Below are 20,258 nucleotides of genomic sequence, written 5' to 3' on the forward strand. Positions count from 1 at the left end.
GTAACTGCTGTATTTTTCCTCCAAACAATCTCTGCAGAAACTGCAAACATCATCTGTCATTTTACCTCTCTGAAGCTTTCAAACTCATGACAATATAAATGACAGACATCAAATTATGGTAGAAAAACCCTGAATTGTGAGTCTGGTTGCCAGAGTTTTAAATAGGGCTCCCACTCACAAGCGAAGTCACAATACTCGTAAATTTAAATTTCAATTGAATCCCCTCATCTGCTTGCTGCAACTTAACTTGTCTGCTTAAGGCAGACAAATTGCTGCTTGGTCTTGCATATGTGATTCTCTCACTTTGACTCCTTCTACGTTTATTTCCACCCCCTTTCTTCCAAACAGAAGAACCTTTTCTCATGCAAGAAATCAGTAAAGATAGAAGAACTCATGGGCAGGTTTCTCAAATTCCCCTTTATCCTAAGCATTTAGCAATCCTTTTAGCTTTGTGTACAGCTGTGACTGATAATGAAAATGACTTAATGAGTTTGAATAGTCTCCCTTGAATGTACCATATCTCCTCAATTATAGCTATGTAGTTACTGTCATTATTCCATAGTTCATAGAATCCTGGAATCTGTTCTCCTTTTACTAAAGAAATTATGCAGTTAAACTTGCAATTAGGGTGCCCTCTGAGGAACTGCCTACCATGCCCAGAGCCTCTTTTTGAGAGGAGCTTCTGTAGGAAGTGCCTTATGCACCCCTGGACCTGTAGATGCTTCTCCCATAACTGACTGACAAGGGCTGGGGAACCTGCCATGAAAGCTCTGTCCAAAGGAGATGACCCGTAAGAAGCTTCAGCGTTGACCAGTTGGATCCTTTCCTTGGGGGAAGTCAACACTGAGGCTGGAAAGAGCTGAATCACCATGAAGATGGACAAGTAGACCAGAAAGATACTGTGTGCTGAAAAATGTGATTGTCTGAAACAATAAACTGATACATGACACCTGCAGGGATCACTGGAATGGCCATCTAATATCTGAATGTCATCATGCTATTCCATGCTTGTGTCTATACTGCATTCGCATTTTATGTACTGAGCAAAGGCCAACTAAAGTAAATACCAGTTTTTCAGTAATGGAACTTGAGAACGGTGTTGGGAATATTGAGTGATCCCACAACATACTGAACTCAAGAAAAGCCTTTGCACAGCAGTCAGTCCCACCATACTTGGGTTGTGAGGAGATTGTGGTAGGCTAAATACTGGCCCCCAAAGACAGGCAGGTCCACATCCCTGGCACCCGTGAAAGTTGCTCTACAGAGCAAAAGAGACTCTGCAGATGTGATTAAAGTAAGGATTTTGAGACTGGGAGATTATCTGGATTACCTAAATGCAGTCACAAGTGTCCTGAGAGGGAGGCAGATGAAAAGATGGTACATGATGAAGTAAAGAGAGATTTGAAAATGTAACATTGCCAACCATGAAGATGGGGGAAGGGGCCATGAGCCAAGAAATGCATCTCTAGAAACTGGAAAAGGCAAGGACATAGATTCTCCCCTAGAGCCTCCTGAGGGAGCATGGCCCTGCCAACACCTTTCTTTCAGCCCAGCAAAACTGATTTTGGACTCTTGACTCCAAGAACTGACTGTAAGAGAGTAAGTAGGAGTTGTTATATGTCACCAAGTATGCCACGAATTGGGCGGTAAGAAACTAGCATCAAGATGTGTGTGCATATTCCATTTCTGAATGTAGTAAACAGGAGATACACACTAAAGATTTTTTTTTCTTTTCCTCATCAATAACTAGATTCACATACCAATTTAATGTAAAATTCAACAAATTGACAATTAGGCATTGTTCCTGGCCAAATTTTGGTTAAGTATGACATCTGATTATCTTCAACTAACAAGTAATTTCTTGAAATTATTAATACTAATGTGAATTGGCACTAATGTGAATAATACTAATTGGTATTAGTATTATTGAGGTCAAAAAATGTATACATAGGAGCGCCTGGGTGGCTCAGTCAGTTAAGCACCAGACATCATGATCTCACGGATTGTGGGTTCGAGCCCCGCATCTGGCTCTGCGCTGGCAGCTCAGAGCCTGGAGCCTGCTTCAGATTCTGTGTCTCCTCCTCTGCTCCTCCCCCACTTGCACGCAACCTCTCTCTCTCTCTCTCTCTTTCTCTCTCTCTCTCTCAAAAATAAATAAACATTAAAAAAAATTAAAAAAATGTATACATAAATATAAAATCTGACTGAGACCATATCTTTGAAATCTTTTCATTATTTAGTTTTACCAAAATAGTAGCACAAATCACATTAAGTTGATGTTTTAATTTAAATTAGTTTTATACTGATTTATATTTAACTTGAAATTTTGTTCATTTTCTTTTTCATTAAAGTTTATTTATTTTGAGAGAAAGAGAGGGAGAGCGAGAGACTACACATGTGTGCAAGTGGGGGCGGGGCAGAGAGAGAGGGAAAGAGAGAATCCCAAGCAGGCTCCATGCTGGCAGTGCAGAGCCCTACGTGGGGCTTGATCTCACAAACCATGAAATCATGACCTGAACCAAAATCAAGAGTCAGATGCTTCACCAACTGAGCCACCCAGGTGCCCCAAAATTTTGTTAATTTCTATCTATATATTTATTTAAATTTATAGGAGCTGTTAACCTGAGGAGGGTAGGTTTATTCTCCTCTCCCCCTTATCTTTGTATGTGTTTAAGTCAACATCAGACTCTGAAACATTTTTTTTCAAGCTACTATTTTAATGTTTATTTATTTTTGAGAGAGAGTGTGAGCAGGGGAGGGGCAAAGAGAGAGGGAGACAGGATCTGAAGCAGGCTCTGTGCTAACAGCAGAAAGCCCTATGTGGGGCTTGAACTCACGAACTATGAGATCCTGAGATCATGACCTGAGCCAAAGTCAGATGCTTCACTGACTGAGCCACCCAGGTGCCCCAGTTAAGCTACTATTTTATTATTATTTTTTTATTTTTAAAGTGTTTTTATTTATTTTTGAGAGAGAGAGAGACAGAGCACAAGGGGGGAGGGGCAGAGAGAGAGGGAGAGACAGAATCAGAAGCAGGCTCCAGGCTCTGAGCTGTCAGCACAGAGCCAGGTGTGGGGCTTGAACTCATGAACTGTGAGATCATGACCTGAGCTGAAGTTGGGTGTGTAACCAACTGAGCTACCTAGGTGCCCCAAGCTTCTATTTTAAAAGCTACTAGAGTGAGAAACATTATTCAAAACTTTGTGAAGCTTACTAGTAGGCAATGGCTTTCTATTCCATCAGACCATTAAAAGATAAACTGAGAGGTGCCCGGGTGACTCAGTTGGTTGAGTGTACAACTTTGGCTCAGGTCATGATCTCATGATTTGTGGGTTGGAGCCCCGCATTGGGCTCTGTGCTGACAGCTCAGAGCCTGGAGCCTGCTTTGGATTCCCTCTCTCTCTCTCTCTCTCTCTGCCCCTCCCTCACTAGTGCTCTATGTCTCAAAACTAAATAAATGTAAAAAATTTAAAAAAAATTTTTTTTAAAGGTAAACTGAGGCAGGGGTGCCCAGTTGGCTCAGTTGGTTAAGCAGTCAACTCTTGATTTCGGCTCAGGTCATGATCTCATGGTTCGTGAGACGGAGCCTTGTGTGAAAACTGGGATTTTCTTTCCCTCTCTCTGTTCCTTCTCGGCTCACACACATAATCTCTTTCTCTCTCTCTCTCTCTGTGTTTCTCAAAATAAAGAAACTTTGGGGCACCTGGGTGGCTCAGTTAGGTAAGCATCCAACTTCAGCCTAGGTCATGATTTCACCCTTCCTAAGTACGAGCCCCACGTTGGGCTCTGTGCTGACAGCTCAGAGCCTGGACCCTGTTTTGGATTCTGTGTCTTCCTCTCTCTGCCCCTCCCCCACTCGCACTCTGCCTCTCTCTCTCTCAAAAAAATAAATAAATAAATAAATAAATAAATAAATAAACACTCTCAAAAATAAACACTATAAATAAATAAATAAACCAACTTTTTAAAAAGGTAAACTGAGGCATATTAAAATTTCAAGAGTTTGAGCAAAGAGCGATTCCTTTCAACCAAGCAGTGCCAAGCTGGAAGTGCTTAGGAGCCCTCCACCACCAGGAACCAAGAAGACTCATATAAGAAGGCATGGAAGCAAAGAAAGGGAACTATTTGATGGGCTAAAACTCAAAGACTAGTTGGCTGCTTGTGACTGGTTATTCTTAGTGTTTTCATTTCATAACCTCAAGGCATTTATAGGCTTATATTTCGGTTTGCTTACATAGACAATCCTGGCATTAGAGCCACTCAGTCTAATGGCCTCCCTGCTTAATTAATTTAACAATACTTTCCCAGTAAACTTCCAGAAATAGAATATGTCTCTTGAAGCCTAAGATATGTCATAATGCCCCTATGTATGTACACCTTATCATTAAAGGTATTTCCTGATATTTTGGGATGTAATGAGACAAATGCAGTCTTTGTAACAAATTCACCAGTTGGGTGAGTGAAACATAGTTGTTGTTTTTTGTTTTTGTTTTTTTTTTACAAGAGAACAAATCTACACCTTTATTTATTTACTTTTCTGTTAGTTTAAATCATTGGGGGGCACAATACCACATGGATTCTGTGGCCAGTGGCTTCAGCAGGAAGGTTGCTTCGGAATATGGCACGAACCATGCCACTGTTTCCATGAGCACGAGTTACTTTTCCCCAGATCTCTCCAATTTTATTCGGTTTGCCACCAGGAGTCACTGTGTTACTCTTTGCTTTGTACACATAAGCACATCTCTTGCCTAGATAGAATTCAGTTTCATCTCAAGCATAAACACCTTCGATGTTCAGAAGAGCTGTGTGCTCCCTCTGGTTCCGGAGACCTCGCTTATAGCCACCAAAAATGGCTTTGGACCACAGCCTTCCAGACATATTTGTCATTTCAGGAGTCCTGTTCCCAGCAGGCCTCCACAGGTTCCAAGCCGGCCCGAGGAGCTGAAGCACAGTTTTCAACATAACCACACACTCACTCTGGTTAGAACTCTTGTAAGTTGGAATACACAGTCTCAGTTAAGACGATATTAATCCTTAGATGACAACTTATACGATGCAAATTAAACAAGTAGGAAACCGTGGACAGTGAATAGATGGTGATTGATGTCGGCAATGTAAACCCCTGAAGTCTTACTCAGTATCTCTGAACACTCAGCTGCTTCGCTATTTCTTCCAGGAAGGTTTCATGGGCCTCTGGTGCCCACTGGTAAGCACAGTACTATTCCTTCATACTTTCAGGTTGCCTATTCTTGCTGTGCTGTCTCCCCATTCAACAGTGGGGAGAAGGCAAGGGCAGGTGTTTGTTTTACTAATGTCCGGATCTCTGTTGTCTCAAAGGTAGGGACTCCTTTGCCCCCACACCAGCATACCTAGTATAGTAGACACCCAATTGATGTCTGCTCAATGAGTCTAGTGTCTACATGTGCTATGTTCGGGAGGAGGAGCACTTTCTCAGGGGCTACCCAGCAAATGTCAAGCCTTTTAAACTGTTGCCTAGAAATATCTGACACTGGCAACATTAACCTTTAGAAGCCATCTTAGCATTTATTTAAAGGCTATATTTTGCAATGAGTAACAGGCTACATCTAAAGTCTGCTAATGTTCTCCAATAACAGATTTAATAAAAATGTAAAATGGATTGAGAAATTATCAAAAACCATAAACTCACAGCTTATTACTCTATAGCAAAGAACATATTCTCCGGTTAATCTTCTTCTATGTCCTAAAGATCTATGACCGCTTAATCGGCCTTAGAATCCAGTCAAATCAATTACCATATTAGTTCTTACAGCTTCCAGACAGGAATATCCTTCATCCGCCCAAATCCTCATGCTCCCCTGTGAATCTGGGTTTCATTGCATCACCAGGTGAAAGCTCATTTTAAAAATGACATGTGCTTCAAGTGATTTGCCCTATTTACAAAAAGAAATGGAAAAATAGAGGGCTTTGAAATCAAGAGCAGTACAATTGAACTTAATCTATGTCTGCTGAGGCTGTATCTATTCTCACTACTCTGTTAAATGCTGTGGGGTGTATAAGAGAGGGGCAAAACATGAGACTTTATGCAGCCCTGTGGCACAGTCATGTGAAACATTTAATAACATTAAAAAGCAAGAGTATGATTAAGTGTCAAAATGAGATATGCAGTCTGTAAGTGCTTTTGAAGTTCTGCTGAAAGACATCCTCAGGGGTCTAAGGGAGTTGGCCCAAGGCAGATTCAAGACAGACTTCTAGGGTGGACAACAGATTTGGGAAAGGGCAGCTGTAGAGGTTTCTGAGCAGCCAGGGTAACATGAGCACAATCAGGAGGCGAGGGGAGAGGAGAGACCAACAAGGGGAAAATGAGGGAAGAAAAAGAAATAAAGACATTTTAGAAGGTCAAGACCAAGGAGAAAAACCAAACTGAAAAGTAGACATAAAATTTTACAGTTAAACCTGGGTTTGAGCTTTCTGACAGTTGAAGAAGAGATAGCATTATAACATTTTAATTTTTACATTTGTTTAAGCCAGGGATTCTCTTTTCAAAATTTTAATTAATTTATTTAAATTCAAGTTAGTTAACATACGGTATAGTATTGGTTTCATTTGTAGAACCCAGTGATTCATCACTTACATATGACACCCAGTGTTCATCCCAACAAGTGACCTCCTGAATGTCCATCACCCATTTAGCCCATCCCCCCCCCCACACACACACCTCCCCTCTAGCAGCTCTCAGTTTGTTCTCTGTATTTAAGAGTCTCTTATGGGTTGTCTCCCTCTCCATTTTTCTCTTATTTTTCCTTTCTTTCCCCTATTATCATCTGCTGTGTTTTTTAAATTCCACATATGAGTGAAATCATATGATTCTTGTATTTCTCTGACTGACTTATTTCACTTAGCGTAATACACTCTAGCTCCATCCATGTTATTGCAAACAGCAAGATTTCATTCTTTTTGATTGCCAATTAGTATTCCATTACATACACACACACACACACACACACACACATACACACACACACACAAATAACATCTTCTTTATCCATTCATCCATCAATGAACATTTGGGCTCTTTCCATACTTTGGCTATTGTTGATAGCGCTGCTATAAACATTGGGGTGCATGTCCCCCTTCAAATCAACATTTTTGTATCCTTTGGATAAATACCTAGTAGTGCAATTGCTGAGTCATAGGGTAGTTCTATTTTTAATCTTTTGAGGAAACTCCATACTGTTTTTCAGAGTGTAAGCCAGGGATTCTTAAACGGTGTCCATGGAATCCTTTATGAACAACTTTCAGGGAGTCCATGAACATACTGACATGTTTTGTAAAATATCATTCATATGCGGATTATGGAAGGTTTCCATAATTTCATCAGATTCTTACCTTCTTAAAGGAACTTGTGAATGAAAATGTTAAGAACAACTGAGAAAATGTTATTAAGTTTACATGCCACTATTGCAGAATTATATCATCTGAGGCCCACAAAAATTAAGTCCAAGGTCAAGATTAAGATTCCCCAGAGCCAAATTTGGCCTATTGACATGTTTTGTTTGCCCCCCACAGCATCTTCTAAAAAATGTAATTGCCAATATTTATAAGTGTTGAAAAATTGAAAAGTCTGTCAAGATGAGACTCTCACTCCAGAGCAATAGTGTCAGAGCTGAGAAAGGGCCGCCCCTTGGAAACAGGTAAGTATCCTCAAGTTTATCCCCTGGCCACCACTCCCGATAGCTCTAGACCCTTTTGTTCACTGATTTGATGCCTGGCTACTGTAGAAGTATGTGTTTGAGGGTCCCACATTGAATAATGTGTGCAGAAGCTGATAGCAGGGTTCAGTTTTGGTCACGATTCAGAATGAAGTCTACTATGCCAGGGGTTCTCAAACTAAGTGCCTACTGGAACCTGGCTGTTATGTGTTCAGCTTTGCTTTTTGCTACCATTTGTCTAACAAGCAAGTGTCTACAAACACATCTTTAAGCAGTTTGTGATGACTTTTTTCAAAAGCACATGTAACATAATTACTGTATGTTGTTATAAGTGCATTCATTCCAGCAGATATTTCTTAAGCATAAGATAGTATGGTATTATAGTATAGTATATTACTATACTATAGTAATAGTATAGTAATATACCAACTACTTTTCAAGTTCTATTATATATATGTAAATCTGCTAGTAAGGTGTTTTCTAATTTATATGATGAAATTAAATATATCAATATTTTATAATGTTCTATAAAAAGTGCTGTAAATCCATGTGTTCTGCATCTAAATACAATCACTGCGCTCCCCAAGATACAGCCCATTAAATTGTCTATTGCTTAGTCTTCTTCCAAGCACAAAAAAGGTAACTCTAGAAGAACATTTTTCTTTCCTCGTTAATTGCAGTTCAGTAACATTGATCGATGTAACCTGATAAATACATTATTCCGATATGTTACTTTCTCCTACCTGGGCTTCATGCTCTTCGTAGAACTGTGCATCAACAATGTATTCCTCCTGGGTGGCTTAGTCTATTGAGCGTCCAACTTTGGCTCAGATCATGATCTCATGGTTTGTGAGTTCAAGCCCCGCATTGGGCTGGCAGCTGTCAGCATTGGGCTCGCAGCTGTCAGCACAGAGCCTGCTGGATCCTCTGTCCCTCTCTCCTTCTCTCTCTCTCTCTCTCTGCTCCTCCCCTGCTTACACTCCCTCTCAAAAAATAAATAAACCTTAAAAAAAAGTGTATTCCTCCCTTAGCCTTTCAATATCAGTAAATGGCACTGCCATCAACATAGTGCATCATTTCAAAAATTTAGGAGATATCCCTGATGTCCCTTTTCCCTCATCCTTTCCTCGGTATTTACTCTAATCAACTGTTTGCTAACTATACCACAAATGTACACCTTCAAATGTACCACAGATCCATTAACTTCTATCTCCTCTGCCCTTACTCTGATCCTTCGGCATCTCTCACCTAGAGAAGTGCAGTAATCTCACTATTTGCTTCTCTACTTCTATTCTTGCAATTTTCTAGTTCGGCCACTGCAGACAAGCCAGAGCAGTACTTTTAATGTAAAATAGACCCTTTTACTTCACTGTTTAGAACTCCCCTATGCCTTCTTCTTCCACTTGGAATAAAACACAAACCCCTTAATTTGGTCTTCTTGAGATTCATGATGTAGCCCCTAAATCAAATCAATTTTCACTGAAAATGAAGAAATGAGTGCATGTCCTACCATTTTCCCCTCTGCTCACTAAACTGCAGCCACGCTGGCTTCTTGCAGAAATACTGAGAAGGCCAAGTCTAGTCCATTTTTAGGGACTTTGCGTTTCTGTTCTCTGGGCCAGGAACACTCTTCTCCTAGTTCTTTGTATGATTGCTTCCCTCTATTCCTCAGATCTTTAAACAAAGTTCATGTCCTCACAGAGGGCTTCGTGGCCAGCCAATCTAAATGAGTGGCCCTCCCTTCCCATGCTAATCAGTCTCACTCATTAACCTTCATGATCTCATTTTATACACTTGTTTATTATCTGCTTCTACCCACTTGATCATAATCTCCGTGAAAGCAGGGGATCCTGTCTTTCCTAGTCATCTGAATGCCTGGATTAAACACTTGTTCACCTAAATGGGTACCCAGCACAGAAGGGCTCTAAAATATTTATTGGATAAAAGAGTGAATGAATACGTGAATGAAAATAAAGGAAAAAATGGCCAATACTCTCAGAGTCTAAAAGTGCTGATGCAGGGAATTGCAGTCTACTTTTGTGATCCTGAGAACAATGTACTACATAAGTGATCAAATGAGGTAGGTAGTTGAGTTTGAGGATGGGTGGATGTTTGGATGGATGTTTGGATGGATGGATTTGTTTATTTATGTGTTTGTTTGGTTACTGTGCTTTAGTGCATGGATGTGAGCAAGCCTCAGTGGCTCATTTGATTTTGCTTGAGAGGGCCTTGCCTCTGGCCTAGGCACATGAGCAGCCAAATTCTTACCTAGTATATATCACTTTTAACAGAAAAAAAACAGATGCTTTTGTTTCTTTTTTCAAACTAGCATAATTCACTGCCTTCTTTTTGAAACTGTTTTCTGACTTCAGAGAAAAACAGATTCACAAAGACCACTTTAAACAATGACCAATCTTTGAAAAAAAATTTTAAGGGGCGCCTGGGTGGCTCACTCCATTAAGCGTCCGACTCCAGCTCAGGTCATGATCTCACGGTTCGTGGTTACAGCCCTGCATCAGGCTCTGTGGAGACAGCTCAGAGCCTGCAGCCTGCTTGGGATTCTGTGTCCCTTCTTTCTCTGTCCCCCGCCTCCCACTCATGCTCTCTCTGTCACTCTGTCTCTCTCTCTCTAAAATAAAAAAACAGGAAAAAATTTTTTTTTTAATTTTTGATATGGGTAGACAATAATCATTTTTAATCATGCAAATTCATAATATTTGACAAATGGAAAAATATAGTGCCTTAGTGATATGATAAACATGAAATTTATGCTAATGTTTGAACTGCACACATTTGGCTTGGCAGAAAAAAAAGTAGGTTTTTTAAAAGATAAGCTTTGGGCCACCTGGGTGGTTCAGTTGGTTAAGCTTCCAACTCTTGATTTCAGCTCAGGTCATGATCTCACTCTTTCATGAGTTTGAGTTCCGTATGGGGCTCTGTGCTGGCCACTCAGAGCTTGCTTGGGATTCTCTCTCCCTCTCTCTCTGTCCCTCTTCCTCTCATGCTCTCTCTTTCTCAAAATAAATAAATAGGGGCGCCTGGGTGGCTCAGTCGGTTAGGCGGCTGACTTCGGCTCAGGTCATGATCTCACAGTCCGTGAGTACGAGCCCCGCGTCGGGCTCTGTGCTGACAGCTCAGAGCCTGGAGCCTGTTTCGGATTCTGTGTCTCCCTCTCTCTGCCCCTCCCCTGTTCATGCTCTGTCTCTCCCTGTCTCAAAAATAAATAAAAAACGTTAAAGAAAAATTTAAAAAAAAAAATTAAAATTAAAAATAAATAAATAAATAAACTTAAAAAAAATTTAAAGACAAACATCTATAGACCTGTGTAATTCACTTATAAGACACGGTAAATTTTTAAAAATTAATTAGGAGGTAATGGAGGATCTAATCAATTTTTACTGAAAATGAAGAAATGAATTATTTTAATAAATACCAAAGCTCAGCTCTTAGATCAGGCAGAAAAAAAAAAAAATTTCAAGTCACATAGGAAAATAAAATGTTCTTCCAGGGTTAAAGTGAAGAAAGCTCAGAAGATTCTCAATGAGGCAAAAGAGAACATTTACAAATATTTTTTAAATGTTTATTTATTTATTTTTTAGAGAGAGAGAAAGAGGGAGAGAGCACGCGCACGTGCACGAGCACAAACGGGGAGGGGCAGAGAGTGAGAGGGAGATACAGAACTCAAAGCAGGCTCCAGGCTCCAAGCTGCCAGCCCAGAGCCCAATGCAGGGCTCAAACTCATGAGCCGCAAGATCATGACCTGAGCCAAAGTCCGACATTCAACCAACTGAGCCACCCAGGCACCCCTATATCATTTTTTTTCCTTAAGGAAAAATGCTTCCTTGCTTTATGAAAATATTCAGAACCTGTCCCTAAATCTACCTGGAACTCCAAGCTCTACTGAATGCAGAACAGAACTCAGCAACTTTGAGAGATCTGGGACTTATGAATAACAAATCTCCAGATTTGTCTTGAATGCCAATGAATAGTTAATTTGTAAAACTTACTAATAATAGCACTAACATTTGTGTAATACTTTATAGTTTATGGACACTTTGAAATACATTATCTCATTTGGTTTGCAAAATAACCGTCGGGAAAATTGGAATACATTTAGTGTTATTTTACTGATAGGGAGAAGTGAGGGCAGCCCCAAAGTCCCTAGTTTTGTACTGAAATAAGTAAAATCCTCTCTGCTGCATAACATCACTTTCCTGTCATTCCACAAGGGTACGTAGGTTCAATCTGCAAGTGACCTGGGAGACTTAACACGTCAATTTACATTTTCTCTTAGATGTAAACCAGTGATTCCAGATCCTTGGGAAAGGATGAAGGAAGGCTCCTTGACAAGGTGGTTGTCCTTCAGTGGAGGAAGTTACAGGAAGGAAGCTGGAGCCCGTGAAGAGAACCTTATTCACAGATCATCTGAGGCCACACTGTCCTCACTTTAAGTTATGCTAGTGCGCATCACGTAGGAAAGTATATTTATGTTCTTGAAATTTTCAGTGTGTTGATTTTTAAAAATAAAGAATCAAGGCATAGTTTAAGTTTGCTAAGTGTTGTTTAAACTAAGACAGGAAGAGTGAGTAGGAAGAGTTTGCCAGGTAAGGAGGAAGGGAAAACATGCATATTCCAGGCAGAGAAAGCAACATGTGTGAAGGCCAGAGGCAAGAGACAGTATGGCCCATTTGATGATGTGCTAGAATAATTCACTGAGATAAAAACTTGAGTTTCATTTGTACAGCTGTAGATGGACCAGAAGCATAAGAGCTATTTTTATTTCATCTTAAATCTTTCTTAGTCACAGGTAGGTTTTTGGTGGAATGGGGACAAGGGGCTTGTCATGCAGAGTTAAGGACATTTTCTTTTGTGGAAGAGTCCAAGAAGGAGAATGGGCTCTGAGTCTCTGCAATCAGGAACCAGATGTGACAAAAACTGAAAGGTGCTCTTAGAAGGGTTGGTGACTGAATCACTGAAGCTCCCTTAGGATCTCAGTGCTCATGTTAACGACTGTGAGAAATAAGCCCGCTGACCCCATCAAAGGAGGGACACAGAGACTCAGAGCACAGTGAAGTGAGGCTTTAATCAATGTTCTTGCAAGAGCAGGTGTCTGACAGGCACACTCGGGGCACTTACAGCAGACAATTTATTTCCTAGCATGCAAGTCCCTCCCCTGGTTCTCACTGGCCACAGAGATTATAGCCTTACTCCGATACCACCTATGCCCACGTAAGGTAAAAAATAGTCTGATTAGAACAAATGTACATCCCCTGAGGTGATGCAGAGACTTTCAGTCCCTCCTCCCTTTGTTCTTTGGCACATGCTCATTGCAAAGCCCGCAAAAATAAGCCAGTGAAATGGAGAGGGGAAGAAGAACACGGAAGTGAAGTGTCTAAGGGTTTGGGAATCCATTATTGGGGGTGGGGGGTTGTACACATTTACAATAGGTTGTTAACTAGACAGCACAGCTTTTATTTGGTATTTCTGAAAATGAATCATCTCCCTTCTCACACCAACAAAGCCTCCTTACGAAGAAAATTCAGCTGTGGACAGTAAGCATTGACCCACATGAACCAAGCATGACCTGTTGAGTCTGAGATGGCGTGGAGTTGGCAGAAAGATGTTTATCTTACTTTTCTTAGAAGTATGCAATTGCCATAATGACTCATTTAGCATATGTCATTGCTTATCTTAGTCTCAGAGATTTTAAGATTCCAAGGTCTGATTCAGGCCTTTGGAAGAAGAATGGCTCATACTCCTCTTTGTCTTCAGAATTTGTAGGGTTTCTGACAGTTGCACGATCATCATTTCTGGCACATTCATACATTTTAGAATTAGAAGTATTCATCATCACAATGATTCGATAAGTTCCATACTTTACAATTGGTCATAGTCACATGTCCTAGGAATCCATGTAAAGGTAGGCAATGAAAAGATGGCACCTTTGCTATATAAAGCTAAAAATAAGAGGTAATATTTAGCACACATTCATTCCCTGGTACTTTTCTAAGTGATTTCCTAGATTAAATCACATGATCCTTCACAACCCTAGAGGTAGATACTATTTTTATCTCAAGTGCAACTATTGCCAAGAGAAGGATAGTGGAGGAAGAAATGCAAACATCAAGTAGGCAGCATTTTCCATCAGGAGAGATGATGTTGGGCACTGGTAAAGTAAGCTAAAGGGAGTTCCTGGACCAAATTCAAATGCTATCACGAGAGAAAGAAAAATCCATCCTTTGAACCAAAGTTAGAACTAGACACAGGACAACTTTTTGCCATGTAGAAAATGGATAAAATGATCACATGGTCTTGTTTTGCCCCCTACCTTCTGAGAGTCAGTTGCTTTTTATGAGTGAGGGCTTTTAGCATTTTTCCTCCTGGATTCTCATTGAACAACTGAGGCTTACTGTTGGATGACTTCCAGCATTATCATCAGGGAGCTGTACCATCCTGAACCAAGTCATCATTTCCAGAGTATCTAGGGGCCTCCCATTGATTATAATAAGCCAAAAACACTCTGAGATTAGAAATTGTAGGTACCATTGTTCAATAGAATCTACTATCCAATTTATTTTACAGCAAAATCTATCACAAAAGCATTCAGTAAATTAATCTAGCTTGACTGCCAGGAGATTCTAGTATTATTGTATTTCCCCTGCCCCAGTCCCCCAGGGCACCGAGGGGATTTTGTTCATTTGCCATTCATATTCCTCCCAACGTTTTATTGTCAATGGCGTGGCTGACCCCAGGCAAAATTACAAAGTAGCCCAAATTCATTTTAAAAATCCTTCCTTCCTTCTTTTCATACATATCCTCCCCATTTTCCTGAGGCAGGCTGGATTGTATTCAGCCCCAGGAATGCTCAGATACCCACTGAAACTCATTGAATTTACGAAGTGTTTTAGGCATCAAAAATTTGTCATCAGGTTCAAAATGATCTTCCCATTGCTAAACACATTCATAAATACTCAGTCCTTATTTTCCCTGACTTATCAGCAGGATTTAATATAGGTGATCATTCTCTCCTCCTCGATGTACTAATTTTTTTTTTTTTTTTTTTTTTTTTTTTTTTTAATTTCACTGTCCTCCTGGACATCTCATTCTCTGAGTTTCCTTTCTAGGCCACTAATAGCTTCTTTTCAATCTCCTTTGTTCCTTCTCTTTTCTCTATAGCCTGTTAACACTGAGGGGATGCAGTACTTATGCCTTGTTCCTGTACTCCTCTTTATATTCACTCTTCTGGTGATCTCACTGCTTGAAATAGCATCTATATACCAATGACTCTCTCGTTATATCTCTTCTGTGAGCCTTCCTCATGAACTCTAGACTCATGTATCCAACTGCTTATTTCACAGCGTCTCTTGAATATTTACTAGGTATCTCAATGTTAAGCCGATGAAAATTGAGCTCTGTATCTTCCCCAGAAAGTCTACTCCTCCTGAAGTTTCTTCTGTCTCACTGGAAAGAAACTCAATTACTCTAGTTAATACAGGCAACATTTTTGGAGACATCCTGGATTCCTTCTTTACCTCATATGATACATCCAACTTTGTTCATCAAACTTCAAAATACATCCAGAATTCAACCACTCCTGATCATATCCAATTACTTATACTGCTGCCATTCTGAACCATCATCATCTTCTGTCTGGATTATTGCAATGGCTTTGTAACTACTTTCCTTGTTTCTACTCTTGTCTTGGTTCGGGTCCCTTCAATAGCAGATCCTACTATTGGGTGTAATTTTTTTAGGAGGTGATGCTAGGAAGCATTGTAGGGCATGTTGCAGAGAGAAGGGAAAGGAGAAAAGCCAATAAAAGATTTACTCTTGTGGACGATGGGGATCAATCCTGCTTGGGATCCTTGGAGACACCAAGTGGAAAGTGTTTCTGAATTTTTCCACCAGGGAGCAAGGAATCTGTGCTAGTTAACCAAACTGATAGGATATCTCCTAAATTCAAAGAAGGCTAAGTGTTGTGCCTTTTTCTTTGTTATTGGACAATGCTTTCTTGTCCTTTACCACTGAAGGAATGTCCTGGCATTCCTCAAAACATTGGACCGTAAAAATATCACCGATGTACCATGAATTTTTCTAAGGTTTATCTAATTTCCAATTCACATATGACTTACCAGAGCATCCAGAGCATTTGCCACTTCATGCTCACTAGTTTGATTAATATGATGTCATTTGCCAGTGGACCAACATGATGTTCTGTGCAGTGTCCCTTTAGAATCTATTGTCATAGCGAGCAGGAGGATTAACAAAGACCTAGGGCAAGACTCAGAATGTGCAGTGCTCTCCATCCAAGTGCTTGCAGAGTGTTTTTGATCCTCTTTTCTGATAATGATTTAAAAAAAAAAAAATCATTTTCCAGGTCAGATTTGTTCTCATAGCAACACCACATGCAACACAGCAGCTGTGAATAAAGCTACCACTTGGTCAATTTTGTGGTAGTTCACTATCATTTGCTGCGATCAACCTGATTTTTGTAGGAGCCATACCAGTGAATTAAATGAGAATATAATGGGGTCCATCTTTTAAGACTTTTGAGGATGGCACAAATTTCCACTATTCTAACTGGGCTATAGATGGCTTTAAATTTACTCTTTGGGCTTTTGTTACTGAACTCAGGTCCTTGGACCCACAATGGTTGAAACAAGGCTGGACTCAAGATGTAAAGGTGCAGGCAAGGCTTCATTCGGGCAACACCTGCAGCTGCAGGAAAATACAGCCACGACAAAGGTGTGAGACTGGCTCCCAGAACAACATCCAGGGGAAGTTTTAAAGGACCCAAGGTGGGCAGGACTCTAAGCAGGGAGATGTTGGGAAATACAGGAAATTGGGCATGTAGGTGCAGTTGACAGAACAGGCTTCTTTGTACATCCCATGCTTCATTTGCATATTAAGTCTCCACCTCTGGGTGTGATTTTTAGCATTATAATTAGGAGGAAAGGTGGTTAAAGGTTAACTTTTGTGGCCATTATGTCTCAGACTAATTTGAGCCAGCCTTGGCTTGCTCCTTGGTCTGTCCCCCACTCTGCAAGAAAAGCGGTAAGAGCCAGCAGAGAGTGTCTCCTCGTGCACAGGGGCTGAGTTCCCAAGGTCCCTGACTGCGTCAGCTGAATGCAGGGGTAGTTTCAGAAATTTATTTGGCTTTTCCAACCACCATGGCTTAGGAGATTCCCAAAGGATTTTACTAGAGAATTGTCACCATGGCTGTAATAAAAGTTGCAGAACTTAGAAAAGAGAAATAGTCTGCTCTGAACTTTAGTTCCTCTTGCTGCATGATCCTGACCTGTGTTTCACTAGATGGCTGTCCTTCATGACACACCACTGGGTTATGCAGGAGAGCATTGATATTTTCCACCTCTGTACTCCATTAACAGCAGCAACTTGCCCCTACTCAGTCTCTATAAAGAGAAAGATACCATAGTAAATGACTCAGCTCTCCACTTCTTGGTCCCCCCCCCCTCCCTTTTGGACTCTGAAAGTCATACGTTAGCAAGATAAACTTCCCAGAGGCATGATTAAGATCAGTGAATCTGTCCAAAGCAAAGCACAAAAAGGGTACAAGAGTCCTCATCAAATATCTTGAAAGAAGTCCCAGCTATTATTTGTTTCTTGTCCTTGGATATCCCTGAGGCTGCCTATTGTGTCCTTACTTCAAAACACCCAGTGGGATGCCAGAGCCCTGCTTCCTGCACTTGCAGGCTGTGTACATCTTTTCCCAACTCTGCAGCCAGTGACATCACCACTGGTAATTTGAAATCAGCCAATGGTAAAAAGTATTTACACCATGGAAACAAATCCTGGGTTTTTTTTCTCCGTTAGAGAGCTAATTGTTAACATTTCCCAGTACATTACTGACACCTTTTGTTTAGCAAGTATGAATACGTTTTGACTCCTTGTAACCAAAAATTCATTGACGAGAATCATAGTCCAAGACCACAGAAAGACATGGAGGAATCTTAAATATTTATTACTACGTAAAAGAAGCCAATGTCAAAAGGCTACATACAATATGAGTCAAATTATATGACATTCTGGAAAAGACAAAACTGATGTGGAGAACAAAGGCAAAAGAAATACAGAAAAAATAAAACTTCCTTACAATTGATAGCCTATTGACAAGTACTTGAGACCAGGCAGAGTGACCTTCCTCCAGGACCTCAACTGTCAATGTGAATGCTTTGCTGGAGGCAAAAGGACCTCCAGGATCCTCTAAGTCTTTAACATATAAAAAATCTCTTTGGAAACTTCGTTTATCTCTACCCTGCCCTCCACAAGATACATGTCAGCAATCATCCTCCAAGCATATGGCCCACTGATACACATCTGAAGGGTCTCATGACTGAGGGTTTACTAGGTAATAGTAAATGACCTGATCCTTACAGCAGCTAGGTCCTCAAGGTCCTTGCTTCTAAATTCCTTAGAGACTTACTCTATCCCTAACCCCCTCCTAACTTGAACTATACAATCAGCCACTCCTCACAACCCCAGTGCAGCTATTTCTGCCGACAGTCCTGTTCCCATGCTTTAATAAAACCACCCTTATTACACTGAAGGATTCTTTCTTGGCTGTTTGCTCCCGGACCCGAACATTTCACATCAAAACTATGGAGACAGTCAAAAGATCAGTAGTTGCTGGAGAGTAGCGTTGGTGGATATGAACAGGAGGGCACCGAAGATTTGTAGGGCAGCGAAAATACTCAGTATGATATTATAGTGATGGATGCATGTCATTATACATTTGTCCAAACTCACAGAATGTGCAATGCCAAGAGAGTACCCTAATGTGAACTATGGATTTTAGGTGATTATGATTTTCAATGTAGGTTCATCAATTATTGAAAGAGAACTTCAACTACCACCATTTTGACCTTAGTCTAATAGACTCCAATTGATTAAATTCTTCCTTCCAGCTTATCTCTTAACTCAGGCAAAACACCCTAGGGGCAAAGCATCCTCTGGTGGGAACTGGAGTAAAAAGGACTGCCCTGAGCCAGCAAGACCCCACCCATGATTGCTTCCAAGACGATGATTTGACCTTCACCGCCCATCTGCACATACCCACCCACCTTTGCCCCACATTTTCCTTATATAAATCTGAAGGAATTTGGGGCATTTTAGAGACAGTCTTTGCGACATCCACTGTCTTCCCAGTGTTGCTTTCGTTGAAATACATTCCTTTCTTGTTTCACCACCACTGGTTTCTCTGCCTTTGGATTCTGTCAGCTGCTAGTGGCCAAATCTGGTCTCTTTGGGACCCTGGGAGTGAGGTGCTCTTGCACTCCTGCACCTAGACTCTATTGTGATAAATGTACCATTCTGGCAAGAGCTGTTTCTAATGGGAGAGGATGTGCATATGAGGGACCATAAGGCAAGCTGAGAGCCAAGCACAAGCTAGCACAACCCCACCCCACCCCCAACCAAGGTGAGATATGTGTGATATTCCTCAGGCACTCCTGGCTGCCCAAGAACAAAGAAAAGGACAGAAAACAGTTAAACTGATAGTCTCCATCAGTTTACAAATACCTCATCGATAGCCTAATCTCCAGGAACTCCCTACTATCTTAAAGATACTGCTTCCTAGAGGGAAAAACAATCTTAGCTTGATAATAGCTAGGCTTCCAGTAATCTATAAATCCTCTTTAGCATACGGAAATCCCTTTAAGAAACTTTCTGTTAACTTTACTCCTCCTCCCCTGCCCAACTCCACAGTATATAAGCAGTCACTCTAACACTACCCCAGTGCAGCTCTTTCTGCCATTGGGTTCTGTCCCCATGCTTTAATGAAATCATATTTTTGCATCAAAGACATCTTCAAGAATTCTTTCTTGGCCATTGGCTACAAACCTCACCATCACCCCAAAACCCGATTAAGGCGTATATGGGAAATCTCTGTACCTTCCACTGAGTTTTGCTACGAACCTGTAACAACTCTAAAAAAATAAAGTCATTAAAAAATTCAGCAAATACCCTAATAAGAAAAAAAAAAAAAAAAGAATAAAAGTTGCAGTTTTCACTTGGCCAAGTTACTTTCTCTGTGATTCCCAGTTCCTCCTGCAAAATGGAAAGTATGATACTGCCCTATTTACAGACAATAATGATTTTATGAGAACATTTTTATTTTATTTTATTTTTCAACGTTTATTTATTTTTTTTTTGGGGACAGAGAGAGACAGAGCATGAACGGGGGAGGGGCAGAGAGAGAGGGAGACACAGAATCGGAAACAGGCTCCAGGCTCTGAGCCATCAGCCCAGAGCCTGACGCGGGGCTTGAACTCACGGACCGCGAGATCGTGACCTGGCTGAAGTTGGACGCTTAACCGACTGCACCACCCAGGCGCCCCTATGAGAACATTTTTAAACTACAAGGAATTTTATAAGCATTTCATGACAGGGATCAACGGCTGTATTTCTGAAACATTTTATTCTTCCTGTGCTAACTCAAGTGCCCAACAGACGAGTTCCTCTGAGCTTCTCCCACAAAAAAAAAAAAAACAAAACCAAACCCCCATGAAGGCATTAGCAAGAAATATAAGATTTATGTGTAATTTCACA

The 20,258-nt window shown here is 40.7% G+C and overlaps 1 pseudogene; it reads right to left on the reverse strand.

Annotated features, from left to right (window-relative positions):
- Positions 1–4,545: 4,545 nt before the first annotated feature.
- Positions 4,546–4,945, reverse strand: LOC123599424 (annotated as a pseudogene).
- Positions 4,946–20,258: the final 15,313 nt, after the last annotated feature.

This window comes from Leopardus geoffroyi, chromosome C1, assembly GCF_018350155.1.
Source record: "Leopardus geoffroyi isolate Oge1 chromosome C1, O.geoffroyi_Oge1_pat1.0, whole genome shotgun sequence".
In the NCBI taxonomy this organism is placed as follows: Eukaryota; Metazoa; Chordata; class Mammalia; order Carnivora; family Felidae; genus Leopardus; species Leopardus geoffroyi.